The sequence below is a fragment of the Akebia trifoliata genome, chromosome 5, assembly GCF_017979445.1.
Source record: "Akebia trifoliata isolate Shusen 1 chromosome 5, ASM1797944v1, whole genome shotgun sequence".
NCBI classification, from domain to species: Eukaryota; Viridiplantae; Streptophyta; class Magnoliopsida; order Ranunculales; family Lardizabalaceae; genus Akebia; species Akebia trifoliata.
The window spans coordinates 20,702,637-20,718,361 of NC_141379.1; the positions used below are offsets into that span (position 1 = coordinate 20,702,637).

The 15,725-nt window shown below is 35.2% G+C and overlaps 1 long non-coding RNA gene across 1 annotated transcript; it reads right to left on the reverse strand.

Moving 5' to 3' along the window:
- Positions 1 to 12,846: 12,846 nt before the first annotated feature.
- LOC147401628 (uncharacterized) lies at positions 12,847 to 15,245 on the reverse strand. Its single transcript, XR_015178223.1, has 5 exons — positions 15,074 to 15,245; positions 14,819 to 14,942; positions 13,563 to 13,634; positions 13,381 to 13,455; positions 12,847 to 13,237 (listed from the first exon to the last, which is right to left on the reverse strand). It is a non-coding gene; the product is annotated as an uncharacterized LOC147401628 (long non-coding RNA).
- Positions 15,246 to 15,725: the final 480 nt, after the last annotated feature.

The window sequence follows — 15,725 nt, forward strand, 5'->3', positions numbered from 1 at the left end:
TGATCATTTTTAGCGATTTTTCTCGTAAAGCTCCTTTTTATCTCAAAATAATGATTTCTATATTTTTGGGTCATATTTTTCTAGTGTAGCATGGTTTCTAAAGTTTTGTTTGCTTGAGATACCTAATCCGAATTTCTGAAAGATATCTAGTAATAAATTAAAGCATCGAAATATGCATCCATCATTGAGAACCGTCGCAATCGGGTTGACGAGTTGATTAATCAAGTGAGTGCGAAAATGGGATGTCTACAGGGTCTCTTAAAGACCTTTGGACTTCTTAAAAGTCAAATTAGTCGCATTTCTTTTCATAGTTTGGGTCTCTTAAAGACCTTTAGACTTCTTAAAGATTACCATAGTATTCATTTCCTTCTTTTTTGCTTCTTTTATCACTTAAGGGTCCTTAGTAGAACATCTTAGATTTGTTTAGGATAATTCCTCTACATTCTTTTAGGTGTCAAAAAAATATAGGGATGCAATAAAAGGTTGCAACTAGGATCATCTGTGCTCTTAAATTCTCTAGGGTCTCTTTTAACCTTACCATGAGAAGGACTTTCAATTGACCTAAAACAATATATATATAATATCGACGCAATTATTCAGGTTGTTCATGTGTCCAAGCTGATTAAGTGGTACCATGCGCAGATCAGCATACGGAGCACTATCCAGTAGAAGGGTAGACCAAGGTAGAGAGTGTCTAGCCTGGCTAGAAGGGTAGCATAGCATTGAACAAGACCTGGTTTGCCAAGTAGGGCAGACCTGGTCAAAGAATATTCATAATTCTAACTTATGCATGTCAAACCCAGAGATCTCGAAGAAGATTTCCCCAATATAGGATATGTAATTTAGAATATCCTCATTTCATTCAAGATCTTGGGAATCAGGGGATTCTCCGAGATCACCTCCTACGAGAAAAGGGAACCCTGATTTGGAGGAAAGATCTATAAAATAGCACAGTATGCACAGGATTAAGGATCCTTGGGCCGATTGAGAGTCTAACTAATAATATCCATTATTCCTCTGCTACTCTAACTTGAGCGTTGAAGAGTTTTTGGTAGGTACTTGTAGGGAGGTGGAAGAAGCAACTTCGGATCTGTAAAGTAGAGTCCATAAACACTGTTTACCAGATTCTAACCACCACAAATCTGGCGTCATTTGTGAGAACCCCAACAACATATTGATTTCAATTGAAACAATGGGAAGATCCACTAGAACAATTGAAGTCAATGCTTTCCCACCCACGACACTAATTGTAGATGCTCACCTCTTGGCGATGTTAGAAATCATGAGGAAACAATTATAAGAGATGTAGAAGAAAATGGACGACTTGACTAAGTAGAATCAAAATCTGAGTCAACGTCTTGACAATCAATAGCAAGCAAAACAAGATCTCCCACCACAAGATCCTCAGCCTCCTATTGGAGATGATCGCGCCTCAAATGTAGAAGGCAGTGCTCAACCTTAAAACCCAATTACGGAAGGAGAAATAAAAGCTGCCGCTGCTACTACTCGATTGGAACCCACAGTGGGTCTGACTCGAAAGGAGAAAAAAGATGGTTCGAAAGGAAAAGGAGACGATGAAGAGTGTAGACGTTGGCAAAATGGTGGCGTAAGCCATCAAGGGTATTCAGAGAACCCCTTTCACAGTAGACATCTTGGTAGAAGAGATTCTGAAGAAGTTCGTGCCACCATGTTTCACCCTTACTCTGGGAAGAAAGACCCGATAAAACATTTATTCTACTTTCGACAACTGTTTATGTTCTGAGAATGGAATGAGGGTTTGATGTGAAGAATTTTCCCTTATAGTTTATAGGAAAATGCGTTGACCTGGTTCTACAAGTTGCCATGCGGATCAGTAACTTCTTTTAAGGAACTTTGCATTGACTTTATAACCCAATACATTGGCAACAAGAAGATTGGTGGAGATGTAAATGCTCTGCTCAGTAGGAGAATGTAGTATGGGGAAAGCCTCAAAAAGTTTATAAAGAAATTCAAAGAAGATGTGATGGCCCTAGAGAGTTTTAACAAGAGAACGACAATAATGGCGTTCAGGAACTCTTTGCCATATGACTTGGGGTTGTATAAGTCTCTTGTGAAAGAGAGACCAAAACATTAATTGAACTGTTTGAAATAGTATAGAAATACATCAGGCTGGAAGATGACTCTCAGAATTCAACCGAGAAAAGCAAGGTCATACATACTGTGGCGAAGCCTAGCAAGTAGCAGCAGCCACAGCAGTAGAGTAGGAAGAGATCGCTCGAGCAAGACAAAGAGCAAAGGAAGAAGGGGATGTATTTCTCTATGCTCCTAGTGAAATCCTACCCCTCATCGCGAATGATCTGTATTCAAGTCGCCAGCACTTTTCACTCGAGATCAAATAAAGCAAGATGAGTGCTACTGTGAGTATCGTAAGGTACGGGTCCTCACTCCCAATAGATTCCAGGTCTTGAGAAGATTTCTACAGAGATTGGAAGAATAAGGCTGGCTAAGGGAACTGCCTAGAAGACAGAGAGAGAATCCTCTCTGAAACAAGAATCAGATGTCTGATTAGCTACCTGTTGAAGGGCAAGATGAAAGGGCAGTAGTTATTCATGTTTTCCTAAAGCAAGAATCTAAGAGGTCAGGCCTGGATAAGATTGACGAGAGAGTCAAAAGGCGACGGACAGAGTACTTAATATATGTCTATACAACAAAAAATGAGCCCACAAAGCAAATGAAACCCTACGAAAAACAAACCGTGGTCTTAACAAAAAAAAGACTTAGAGGGAATGGCAAGGCCACATTATGACGCATTGGTGGTAACCCTCTAAGTAGGTACTTTTACTCTTAAGAGGTGCTGATCGACAACAACAGATGAGGTCGACATTCTATACGTCTTTTCTTTTCTTAAGATGGGCCTTAATAGAAGTGTACTCACCCAAGCAAGAGCCCCCATGATTAGGTTTGATGGGAGGACGAACAAACCGTGGAGAGTAATAGTCTTGCCTGTGCAGGTAAGGTCGATAAATTTAATGACTAGGTTTATGGTCATTGAAGCAAGCTCCCCTTACAATGCTAAACTGGGCAAATAGTGGACCCATGAAATGAGAACAATACCTTCAACATACTACTAAATCCTAAGATTCCCAACACCGCAGGAGATGTGGAACATCCAAGGGGATCGTGTAGTAGCCTAAGTGTGCATGTTGGGCATAAAAGAACTCTCTGAGGAAAAAACTCAACAATAGTAGTTACAATGGGGGGAAGCCGAGCCTGGTAAGCCCCCATGCCTGGAGAACATCCGGATGGTGGATATGAGGAAAGGAAGGCAGATTGGGATAAGGGCAAAACTAGGCCTAGAGGAGCGAAAATTACTGATAGACTGCCTAAGGAAGAACAATGATGTTTTTACTTGGTCCATAGAAGGGATGCTGGGGACCAGCCCCAAAGTAATCTGCCATCCTTAAACATTGAGTCAACAATTAAACCAGTAAAGCAAAGTCAGATTTTTGCTGAAGTGCTTAAGTAAAACAAAGTGAACAATGCAAACAGTGTGGAAAGGTAAAGTCTATGTTATTTAGCTAAGTTAAGAGCAGAGTAGCAGTTGGCATAAAAATAGAGTTTTTCATTAATAATGAAAGACGTAAAAGAGAAATATCAAAAATGGGAAAATACAGGAAAAATCAGCAAAAATAAAGTACAACAAAAACCAAGAGACAGGTCCTCATTCAACAGTAGAAGACTAGTTGGTAAGAATTGAGACCTTAACAGCTTTGGGAGGATTGACTATTTCATCCTGATTGACATCGATAATAGGGATATGAGGTAAGTTATTGGTAGGGGCAGGCAAGTCCGCTTGTCTGGCAAGATTCAAGTCTATGATCCTCCCAGCCTACATAAGCTTGCCAGGGACGCAATCCAGGATAGTCACCAAACCAGCTAAGAATCTTCTTGCAGAGAAGACCAACAAGACCATCATAGTCCTCCTTGTCTTATTCGTCCTCATCCTCCTCATGCTGAAGTTGAGCAGCCTCAAAACCTTCGTGATAGGCCTTAGTAGAAGCTTCTTTTGCCAGTCGAGAGTATTGGGCTTAAAGTTGACCCAACAGTTTCTTGGTCTCTGCCTCATCCTCCTTGGCCTGCGCTGCCCTAACTGACTCAAGATCTCTGGGTTTGACGTGCGCGCATCAAAATTACGGGTATTTTTTTATCAGGTTTATCCTGTTTACCAGACCAGATTTCGTTCAGTACTATGCTGCCCTCCTAGCCAGGCCAAATGTTCTTTACTTTGGCTTGACCTTCTGTTGGGTAGCGTCCCGTATGCTGATCTGCGCATGGTACCACTTAATCGGCCTGGACACATGTACAGTCTAGATGATTGTGCAGTTATTACCCTCTATATTTACATTCGAACAAGTTTTACCTTTCTTGCAAATTTCAATTCATAAAATATAGATTTTTCTTTTTCTTTCTTTTGATGGCAATAGAGCTAGAAAGTAAATTCTCATTGAATGTAATCTTTTTTAGATAAGTCCATCACATGCATATACTTACTTCTAAAATGGTTACAAGTAAGAGTGTAGGTCTCTGTGGACCTATATTCAACCTTTAGAGCCAACCAAAAAATTCTAAAATGGACAAAATCTCATGCATGTAGTCTTGATTCCTATATGGGGTGGTTTAAATCATAAATCTCAGCAAATGATCAAACCAATAAATAAAGTCTCCCTAAGGAGCACATAAACTTGTTTTGAAGCTTTGGGACTCTAAATGATGGGATCCATGTGGGTTTCCATCAAAGTCCCAAGCTCGTAAAAAGGTCCAGCAAGCTCCTACTTCTAGTAGGGGCTTGCTCATCATATTAATTTGTTCATTTTAAAAAATAAAATTATAGTTAATTTTTCCTAGTTTTCTATAGCTTTCTTTCTCTTCAAAACCAAAAAAAGAATTCCCTAATCATACCATTTGATCATCTATTGGTAATCATCTTAGGATGGGAGGGACAAGGTGCCTAATACCTTCCTTGTCCCTCAACCGAACCTCCTTACCTTAGATTTTAGGTAAAACATTTCCCCTTATCATTTGGATATGTGAGTCACTACAAGCCAATAAAACAAAATTTAAAAAAATTGTTTATAATTTTCATTTACACTTTAATTGATTGGTGGCGACTCCTAAACCCATGTAGATGAGTTCAAAACCTCCCCAAAAGTTTTGAAGCCCACATATCTACATAAGACATTGGTTATGACAGAAAATATTCCTTTTACTACACAAACTTACCAGATGTGCAATTCTGCATGCCAAATCTTTGCAATACCTTCTTAATGTATGTCTTATAAGATTATCCCAATAGACCAACTGAGTGATCCTGATGGATCTTGATTCCCAAAACATACTCTTCATTTCCCAAATCCTTCATATCAAAGTTCTTTGATAGGATATGCTTCGAGTCATACAACTGATGGATATCATTACTTGCGAATAGGACGTCGTCTACATAAAATATAAGAATAACAAACCGACTTCCACTTACCTTAAGATATATGCATTTGTCCATGATATTCTCCTTGAAGCCATAATTAACCACAACTTGGGTCAAACTTTAGGTACCACTATCTTCAAGCTTGTTTCAATTCTTATATGAAACTTTTTAGTCTACAAATTTGATGTTCTTTCCTGGAGCGATAAATCCATCAAGCTGAGCCATATATATCTCTTCCTCAAGATCTCCATTGAGAAATGTCATCTTTACATACAATTGATGCAGTTTCAAGTCATAGTGTACTGTAATGGAAAAAAATGATTCTCAAAGAGTCTTTAAACGAAACTAGAGAGAAGGTCTTAAAGAAATCTACTCTTAGTTTTTTGCTTGAACCCTTTAACGACTTGCCTAACCTTAAACCTTTCTACCTTCTAAATCCTTTTTGGTCTAGAAAATCAATTTGTACTCTATCTTCTTGCGATTCTGAGGAATATTGACAAATTCCCAGACTTTATTCTTTTCCATGGATTGCAACTCCTTTCTTATGGATTTTAGATAGAATTAAAACTCGTTTCTTTCCATGGTTTCTTTATAGGATAAGGGATCATCAACATCAAGACCTTTCAACTCATCCTCTAGCCAATATAACTCATACTCTGTAGGTATAGTTGATCTACGATCTCTAGTAAATATCCTGAGAAGGATAGGTTCCACCATTGGGGAAACTAGTGATTGAGGAGCTACATCTTGGGGTATAACAACTTCATCTTCAATTCTAGGGATGATCACTAAAGGTTTTGTGGGTGTTGGCAAAATTTCTAGAATTGTGAAGATAATCGTAGCACTCCATTTTTCTTCATAGCAATCTATATTTTTTTGCTTCAAACTCTTACTGATCTGGCCATCATGGTATCAACTATCTCCACCGGTCTGGATGGACAATAGAATCTATAACCTTTGGACTTTTCGGGATATTTGATAAAAAAAATATGAAATGGTCTTAGGGTCAAGCTTCTTCAAATCGGGATTATATAATTTGGCCTCTGTAAGGCAACCCCAAACATGGAAATGACCAAGACTTGGCTTCTTGCTAGTCCAGATCAGAGTATTGGGTGCAACTTTACAAGGAACTTTGTTGTGGATGTACACTGCACACTTCAAAGCTTCACCCCAAAAAGATTCTGACAAGTCAGAGTGATTCATTGTATTTCGAACTGCATCTTAGTAAGTCTAATTTCTTATTTCAGCAACACCATTCTGCTCTACTGTGTCTGAAGTGGTGTATTTAGGAACTATCCCTTGTTATCTTAAGTAATCCATAAAAAGACTATGATTTACACCTTTATGATCTATCTTTCCATAATGCTCTCCACCTCTTTATAAATGGACCACCATAATCTTCCTTTCTAATTGCTTTCCAACCTCAAACTGGAAAAATTTATACACATCAAGAGACTTTGATTTATGATGAATTAGGAATACATAGAAAAATCTAGAGAAGCCATCAAGAAGAGGGAAACGGACCATAGATATTCGTATGGATAAGATCTAACAGACTTGAGGCTTTAGAAGAGTCTGGCTTCTGTTACTTGGACATTTTGCCCTTAATACAATCTACACAAGTAGAGAAGTCTGAAAAGTTGAGGGGACCTAGGATCATGTCTGTAACTTAGTTGCTTCAACCTCCTTCTAGAGACATGACCCAGTCTCTTATACTACAACATGAAAAAAATTCTCAACTAAATGTAAATGTTTTGTACTTGATGACTCAACCAATAAAGATGATGCAATAGAGTTATCAAGGCATAATTGATATAATCCATCAATGAGTAAACCACAAAAATCATATTCGAACCATGATAAATGGATAAAATTGAGTCTTTGAACATAAAACCAAAATCACAAGCATCCAATCTAGAAATGGAAATCAAATTACGTCTAAAAGACGGGATATAAAAGGTGTTCACCAAATATAAAATGAAGCTAGAAAATAGAACTAGAAGACAGGTTCCAACAGCCTCAACTTTTATTGCTTTGATATTCCCAAGAAAAAACAAGGAATGAGTGATGTGCATATAGGCACCTGAATCAATCCATTATGAATTCACTGGAACGTCTATAAGATTTGATTGATGGCATACTAGACCCATACCTCCTGAATTCTTTAGCCAATCTTTATACTTGTAGTAGTCATTTTTCAAGTAGTCCTTTTTCTTGCAAAACCAACATTTAGACTCTTCTTACTTTGCTATTTTTCCCTTTTTCATTGGGACCTTTATTTTATCACCATTTTTCTTATATCCCTTTTTCTTAAAAGATTTTTTTCACTTGAAAAAACACTGAAATTAGCTGACTTCCATTTGGACCCTCTAAGACAATTCTCCTCAATTACACACAATATAAGATGTTGATTGAAATCCTACTTAGTCTCTTATGCATTATAGTTCACTTTCAAAGGGTTGAAAGACTTGGGTAGTGACAAAATTGCCATATGAACTCTTAAGTCATCTTCAAATGTGATGCCATACTCACAAAGACCAAGAACTAGCTTGGACATCCTCAGAAGGTGTTTTTTTTTTTTTTTTTTTTCATTTTTATGTCTATTATACTATAATTTTATCAATTGTGCCTGATACTGATACTGTAGAGACTTTTTGTGCCCAACAAACTGTTTCTTAATTAAAAGTAGAATTTTTTTAACTATCTTTATAACCTCTATCTCCTCTTTTGAGCGACTCATTGATGGAGGCTTGAATGATCATTATAGCCATCCAATTGGCCTTCTCCCACTTGGCATAATATGCTATTACCAAATCTTTAACATTTGGTGTAAGAATATTATATACATCCTCAAAGAAGACAAAGTCATAGTTCATGCAACCTAGCATGATATTTACATCCATCCGTTATTGTGAGTAGTTCGAGTCATTCAGTGGTTTTATCCCTGACAATTGCCTTTGAATTAGTGACCCATCCATAAATGAATTGAAAAGGAAAACATAACTAACATCACAATCTTATCTCAAGAGGGTTTTACATTTTGTATATTCAAGTCATGCTAGGGGTTAAGGGCGGATTGATCAGGGAGTATTTCAATGTGTTAAAACTTTTCTCCTTGCAGGAATGAACAAGTTAACTATCTAGTCACACCTTTGGGCAGAGATTTCGATGTGTCATTTTTTTCCCAGAATCACATTTGCTGAAACGTGCATAAAACTAGTTATTGGTGCTTCAAGGTTGATTTAGATTACTTCCACTACCTTTGGACGAGAAAGTTACCATGATCTTCTTATCACACTTATAACTATTCTATTCACTTAACTTACACAAAATTATCCTAAAACACCTTTGGTCCGAAGTAACAGTTTAATGTAAGTAAATCACACCTTTGTAGCCTTGATGAGATTGGGAAGTCTCAATATTCAAAGGAAACCACAACCTCTATAGGTCGGTCACCTTTAGGTAGAACGTGATTCTATTTTAGTTGTATTTCACTTGAATGACCACTCTATTAGTTTTTCTAAAAATACTATAGGCAAGACCTAACACCCGATGAGGGCTGAACATATATCTAGGTTCTTTATCTTTTAACTTTCCTTTAATAAGTGTACACATTTATATTTCATCTTATCCTATAAGGTATAGAGATTTTATTTTAGATATTTAGCCTTATTTAATCATATACGGATAGTAATGAAATGCAATTGTATTTCTATGTTAATGTCTCAAGAAATAACATTTAAGTTTATGATGCACATGTCAACTAGATAAGTGATCTATGTTTCAATTTGAATATCTGTTATAGTAATTGCATTAATTCATAACACAATTGAATACATAGATATCTAAATTCTCTTTGAAACGACTATTTACAATTCTTAAATAGATTTAAATTATTCCCAAAATCTTAAAAATAATGTTTGAGGGTAAAATAGACATTTCCACATGCATTACTCCAGTGACCATTGACTTAGTCAATGTTTGGTTAGACTTATTGAGTCATTCATAAGGTCAACCAATATTAAGCAGATTCGATCAAAATGTGATAATTCATGGAGGTTGAATTGATCCTTAAATGCATAGTATAAAAGCTGATTTCTAGCACATGCTATAAAAAATGAACCCTTGATAGAATCTGATTTAAAAAATTGATTCTCAATCCATGATAAAAAATTTAAACACACACTTCAAATACAAATGTTCAACCTTCAATGCGTGGTAAAAATTTTAAACACATGCTTTCTAGATCGGATGGAATACTATTATTATTATTATTTGTTAAACACATGCTGTAATGGCCAAATAAATATTATTAACCTTTAATGCATGGTTAAAACACTTAAAACACATGCATGCATTAAGATTCATGAAAATATCATAATATTGTAAACCTTTAATGTGTAGTCGAACACTTAAAGAAATTGTCAAAAATTATTATCCATTATTGCATGCTTACATATTAAATTGCATGCTTCATACAATGGGTTTAATGTTGGCGTCAAATAACCAAAACACTGGCAACATGATCAGGATTGGACTTTGTCATCGGTTTAACGTTAATAAGGTGGTCAATCGAGGATGACTTCATCGTATTTAGGGAATTTTATACGTGAAAGCGCCCTCGATCCGCGGGGTGTGTGGATCCGCTTTTGACTTTGAGGTTTGGGAGTCGCCATCTAGTTATTATGGTCTAAGAACCGAGCATCTACTTAAAATGGATAAAAACAACTAATCTACAAAAAGAAACTAAGTCCGGGGATCACGTTACGGGGTTGGAAGGTGTTAGGCACCAACCCCGCCCGGCAAACACCCGTCTCTACTATTTTCCAAGAAGATTACATTGCTAAAAAAAATCTAAAATAAATCAAATAAAAAAGATAAAAGAAAAATATACCATACGATCGCAACAATTTGTTCCCTCAGAACTGGTAGAATGATTCTTCGTAAGATACTCCTTGCTTTGTTTCTGTCATTGGATCTGTTCCAGATCTCCAAGATGAAGTACCTCATTCTTAAATCTGAGTGTTTCCTGAATTTATTGATGGATTTTTGAGTATTTTGTGGAGATTTTATGGGAGTTTGTGAACAAAAAATAGGGTTTGGATGATATGTAAAGGGTTAGAGGTTCAAAATCGGGTTTTTGGGAAAGCTGTGGAGGCTTTTTGACCTACTTTTTTTAGGGTTTATTTTGACCTGTGAAATTAGGTTGTAGAGACTCCTATTTATAGATTTTTTTTGGAAGATAAAGGTTTGACTAGGTCTCCTTTTAGATAAGGTGAATTAAGATTTTGACTTAAATCTTGTTTGATTGACTAGGTTTCCTTAGATTAGGATTTTAATTAAGGTGTTAACTTAAGTCTTATGAGATTGATTTTGTCTTTTAAATTAGGTTTTAATTCTTACGTACAAATGAAAGAATATATTTTTAAGTTTTGTGGAGTACCCCCTTAATTATATCTTTAATTATTTGGACCCCCAGATGGAAGGGTCTTTTAATAAATATCAAGGGGGCTCCACTTAAATAAGTGGGCAACCATCAACAATTTTGCGAGAGGGCTTGATTGATTAATTTTCTTGATTCAGATTTTCAAATTAATTTTATTAAGGTTTCACTTGACGTTAATTAATGTCTTATTTATTAATTTCTAAGTTTAAATTTTTAAAATTGAAAAATTATCATTTTACCCCCGAAGAGAACTTTTGCATTTCAAGTCGATTTTCGATGTTCCGGGATGTTTTGGAATCGATTTTGCATAAAGAATTCAATGAGATTATTGGTTTGTGTCATTTACGAATTTTTTTGCATGAAATGATTGTGAACCCTATGAGGGGCATTTTCGTAATTTTGTCGAATTTGGTGAAAATTGGCGAAATGATTTATTTAGTTTTAATTTGTTGTTTTATGTGTTTAAAAGGGTTCTCCTAAGGGTAAGGTGGGCTCTAAGGATGTTTTGATGTTTGGGGTATTCTGATAATTTGATCATTTTTTAGTGATTTTTATCGTAAATCTTCTTTTTATCTCCAAAATAATGATTTCTATGTTTTTTGGGTCATATTTTCCTAGCGTAGTGTGGTTTCTACAGTTTTGTTAATTTGAGATACCTCATCCAAATTTCTAAAACATATCTAGTAACAAAATAGAGCATTGGAATATCATCCATCATTGGGAATTGTCGCAATCGGGTTGATGAGTTGATTAATCAAGCGAGTGCAAAAATGGAGTGTCTACAATATGAAATATTAAAATTTCATGAAAAAACCAAATCAATATTCAACCTCTCCAATATTAATTTGACTGAATAATAATGCACATCTATGACTTTGATACCAATTGATGAATTTTCTAATCCACTTTATTAGGATTTAGGTATCATGCTCCAATCAAATTAACAATTAAATTAATGTGATTCACAAAACTAAATTTACATACCTTTTGTAGACACCCCAATTTAAACGGGACCCCACTCGAAAAGACCCAAAATGAGCATTGAGCATTTTATGAGCATTAAAATGACCATTTAAAGGGTCAAAATATAATGGAAGATCTTTTTTATTTGATAAATTCTATTTCAACATTTTTAGATTAGTTTAAAGGTTGATTTTATTAAAGGTGATCATTATTAAGTATTATAGTTAAACCCTTTTGGGGTAAGTTTTATCATTTTCTTTCTAAATCGACTTGGCATTCAATGAGGCATTTGGGTAGGACTTAGATGGCACCATAAGTGGTCTTCAAAGCTACCAACAAAAATGAAAACAATGGGATCGAAAATGCTTCATGGCGCCCTGCCTCTTAATGAGGAGTAAAGATAAAAAAGGGGGAATAACCAGAGTATCCAGATATACTCAACACCAAGATAAGTGAGTCATAAACTTCTAGCAAAATGGAATAACCACTTCAATAGTTTTCTCAATTAACATCCCTTTGGAGATATTGGGATGGTTTACGGTTAGATATATGATCCAAAAAAAGGAGGTACCTTTGGAGATTATCAGTCACATGCTTCGCGTGTACTACCATTAGTCGGGAAGTTCAGTTAGCTAGAAATGTTGCGGTCTTTGATGAATTGAAGCAAAAAAGTTTTCCTTAGATGAAGTTGGATTTAATCATGGACCCAAAGGTCTCAATGCCCCTAAAGGAGTGAGGACTTAAATGGGTGACATTCCTTGCTAGAGGAAATGATAGAATGGTTGGCTGTAAATCTGTAAATGAATATGGAGGTGGAAAATTACTTGAGAATACTACAAATAACATGACAGAGATCCAGTCCCACAGTTCAAAACAGAGTTTCAATCTCTAATGTGTCTCACACTTGTGCTGCAAAAGTGCAAGAGCATCATTACTAAAACAGATTCCAATGTCTCACATTCTGCTTCAATGGGTGCAATATTAGTATATTACTTGATATCAGGTGGAGCAGTGGAAGAAAGCTCAAGTTGAGAGATTAATGTCAATGAATCACTTTGTTGTAGCGAGATAATAGAAAAGGTGAAGCATTAACCTCTCTTGCTCTTAGAAACAAAAATAACATGTAATTTCCTTTTTCAACCGGAAGAGTATCAAGCGAAAAAGATGGATTTTAGTACAATATTTTTCTACTTTTATCCCCACTCCCTTACATAGCCCCAAAAAAGAAAAAAAGTACATGAGTGCCTACTTTGTTAATTGTTTAGATTTTGGATGGTCTATTGTGAACTCCAAGGACAACAGCTGCTGCTAGCAAGCACGGCAGCTGAATCCAACGACGTTCATCAACTCATGAATTTTCACTGGAACTACAAATAAAAAAACCGAAGAAAAAAAGAAAGAAAGATATTCACCTTAGCTGCTTCAACAACTAAAACCATAATAGAAAGAAATAAAAAATAAAATAAAATAAAAAAATCTTCCAACAATGAGAGGGAGAGAGATATCTTACTATAAAAGCTCCCAAAAACAAGCTCGTTTCCTAAACATTTCGTCATAACTTCCAGTATATTATCAACAGGCATCACTGTATTCGAAGAGAGACCAAAGTTATGAACAAAATCCATCAAGAACAATTAAATAAAAATGGGAAGGAGAACCAAAAAAGAAGATGACTAGAGGGTGACAACTTACATATGACTCAAGAAGTTATTTCAAGCATGTCCACGTTTGTTAGAAAATCTATTTCTTGCATAGGTGACGAAACTGAAACAAGAAAAACAGTGCATGATTGAATAAAGCAAAGCACCGTAACATAATGTTTGAAGGCTTCTAGGCAATAATCTAAATGGGAAGATGGATGAGGTTCAATTTTGTCCTCACTAAACTAGTCGAAAGATATTATGTAGTTAAAGAAATCCTGCAAAATCCTTTAAATATACTCTTTAGATAAGAAAATCCTATACTACAATCTTGATCCAATTGTTAAATCCAATTTAGTATACAAAATATAAATAAACTTCATATATTTAAACAAGATATATATATTAAAATTCACCTAATTCTTTTTTGATAAATAAATATAATTTACATAAATCCTGACAGTTTAACAAATTGCAAACCTATCTCATCAAATTCTTTATGAAAGTTGATTCTTACCAAAACCCAAATGTTCAATCCATATCAAAAGCTATCAAACGGATTGGTCAGATTTCAGTCTCATCCAATCCATTGATAGCCCTACTCACTTACACCATCTTTTACCAAAAATTAGTTATTCAGTCAATCATTTTTAAAACACATTTTGAAATAAAATCTGTTCCAGCAGAAGCAAAAGAATTAAGTAAGTACTTTCTTCTTATCAAACAAGTAAAAGTGCATACTTAATTCATTGTTAAAATGAAACCCAAGAAGATATAAATTTGAAATTGATTAGGTCTAAGCTAGGCCCAAAAGATTTGACACTACCAAACAAGGCCCGAGTTATGTGGATGCTGTGCATATGGACAATGGTAACCAATCAGTGCTATTTGGACCATTTGATTGGAGTGATGGTTAAGATTATGATCAAGCATGCATTATATGGCATTTCCAATCCCAATAGGAAGTATGGCATTTGAATGATCCCAACAATGACATTGATGAAATGTGAAAATACAACACTAATGGATCCAATAATCTTGAGTACCAAAAAAAGAGAGCGCTTCATTAGAATCTTTTTTTAAAACAAGAAAAGTTTAATACTTAAGAATATTCGGTCCATGTTTTTTTCACTTTCCATCTATTCTTGACTTTTCCTTTTCTATCTTCAACAAAAGAAAAAAATAGATAAATTATTATTGATATTGAAAAAATAAGTTTTATCATCATGAGATATATAACTTGAGGTAATAAAATGTCCGGCCAAATTAATAAAAAGAAATTGAATGAAAGGAATAGTAACAGCTGACCTTTGGTTTGCAACTAAGCTGGGATTGGACCAATGACCTTATGATTGCAGTGCAAAACATCCAATTATACTCTATCATCTTCAAATATTTTATCCCAAAAGTTTTGGTAGATAAATCAATTGACCTACAAGCACAAAATTTAATAAAAATCATTCTTTTAACAGTGAAAAAGTAAATAAGAAAGCAAAGAAGGTTGGAACTGATGTCAAGGCCATGACCTAAATGACTAGAGGAAAGCGGGAAAAAATGCCTCACCATGGAAAAATACTCGAACCTCAGCCTGATGTTTTGATGGAAACTGCAAATTTTTTTAGTATTTACTTGACAAACAAAGAGATTAATTAGACAGAAGAAGTGGGTTAGGATTGGGGGGGGGATCATTTGTATGAGGTGTAGGGTTAGGGTTTGGTGGACCCCAAAAGCTCCTTATATACTATATAAAAATAAAAAAAAACAAAAACGGCAACTTACTTCCATAAATGGGAGATTTTGGTGGGATTTTGTTTTCATTTCAGAACTCAAGGGTAATTTGGGTATTTAGGTATTAAAAACTTTCACCAACTCATTTCGTAGGATTTTGTTTCCATTTTAGAGTGAAGAGTATTTTTGGGCATTCAATTTTTCAAAACTTCCACCAACTCTTTTTCAAAAAAATTTTCTTTTCTATTTTTTTACCCATGAATTTAAAAGAGAGGCTCGTTCCCTTACATTAATTGAGTTGACTCGTCCCAATCATCCTATAAAATATGTTTAGTTAGAGTATCATATTTGTATTTAGAAAATAAATATCTACATAATTAAAAATGGGTCAGGATCTGTAGACACATAAAGCTACAACGTGTTTTATCTTATATGGGTAAAAAGATTCAAAATGGGCTGATTTTGTGACAATGATCTCTATGGTAAG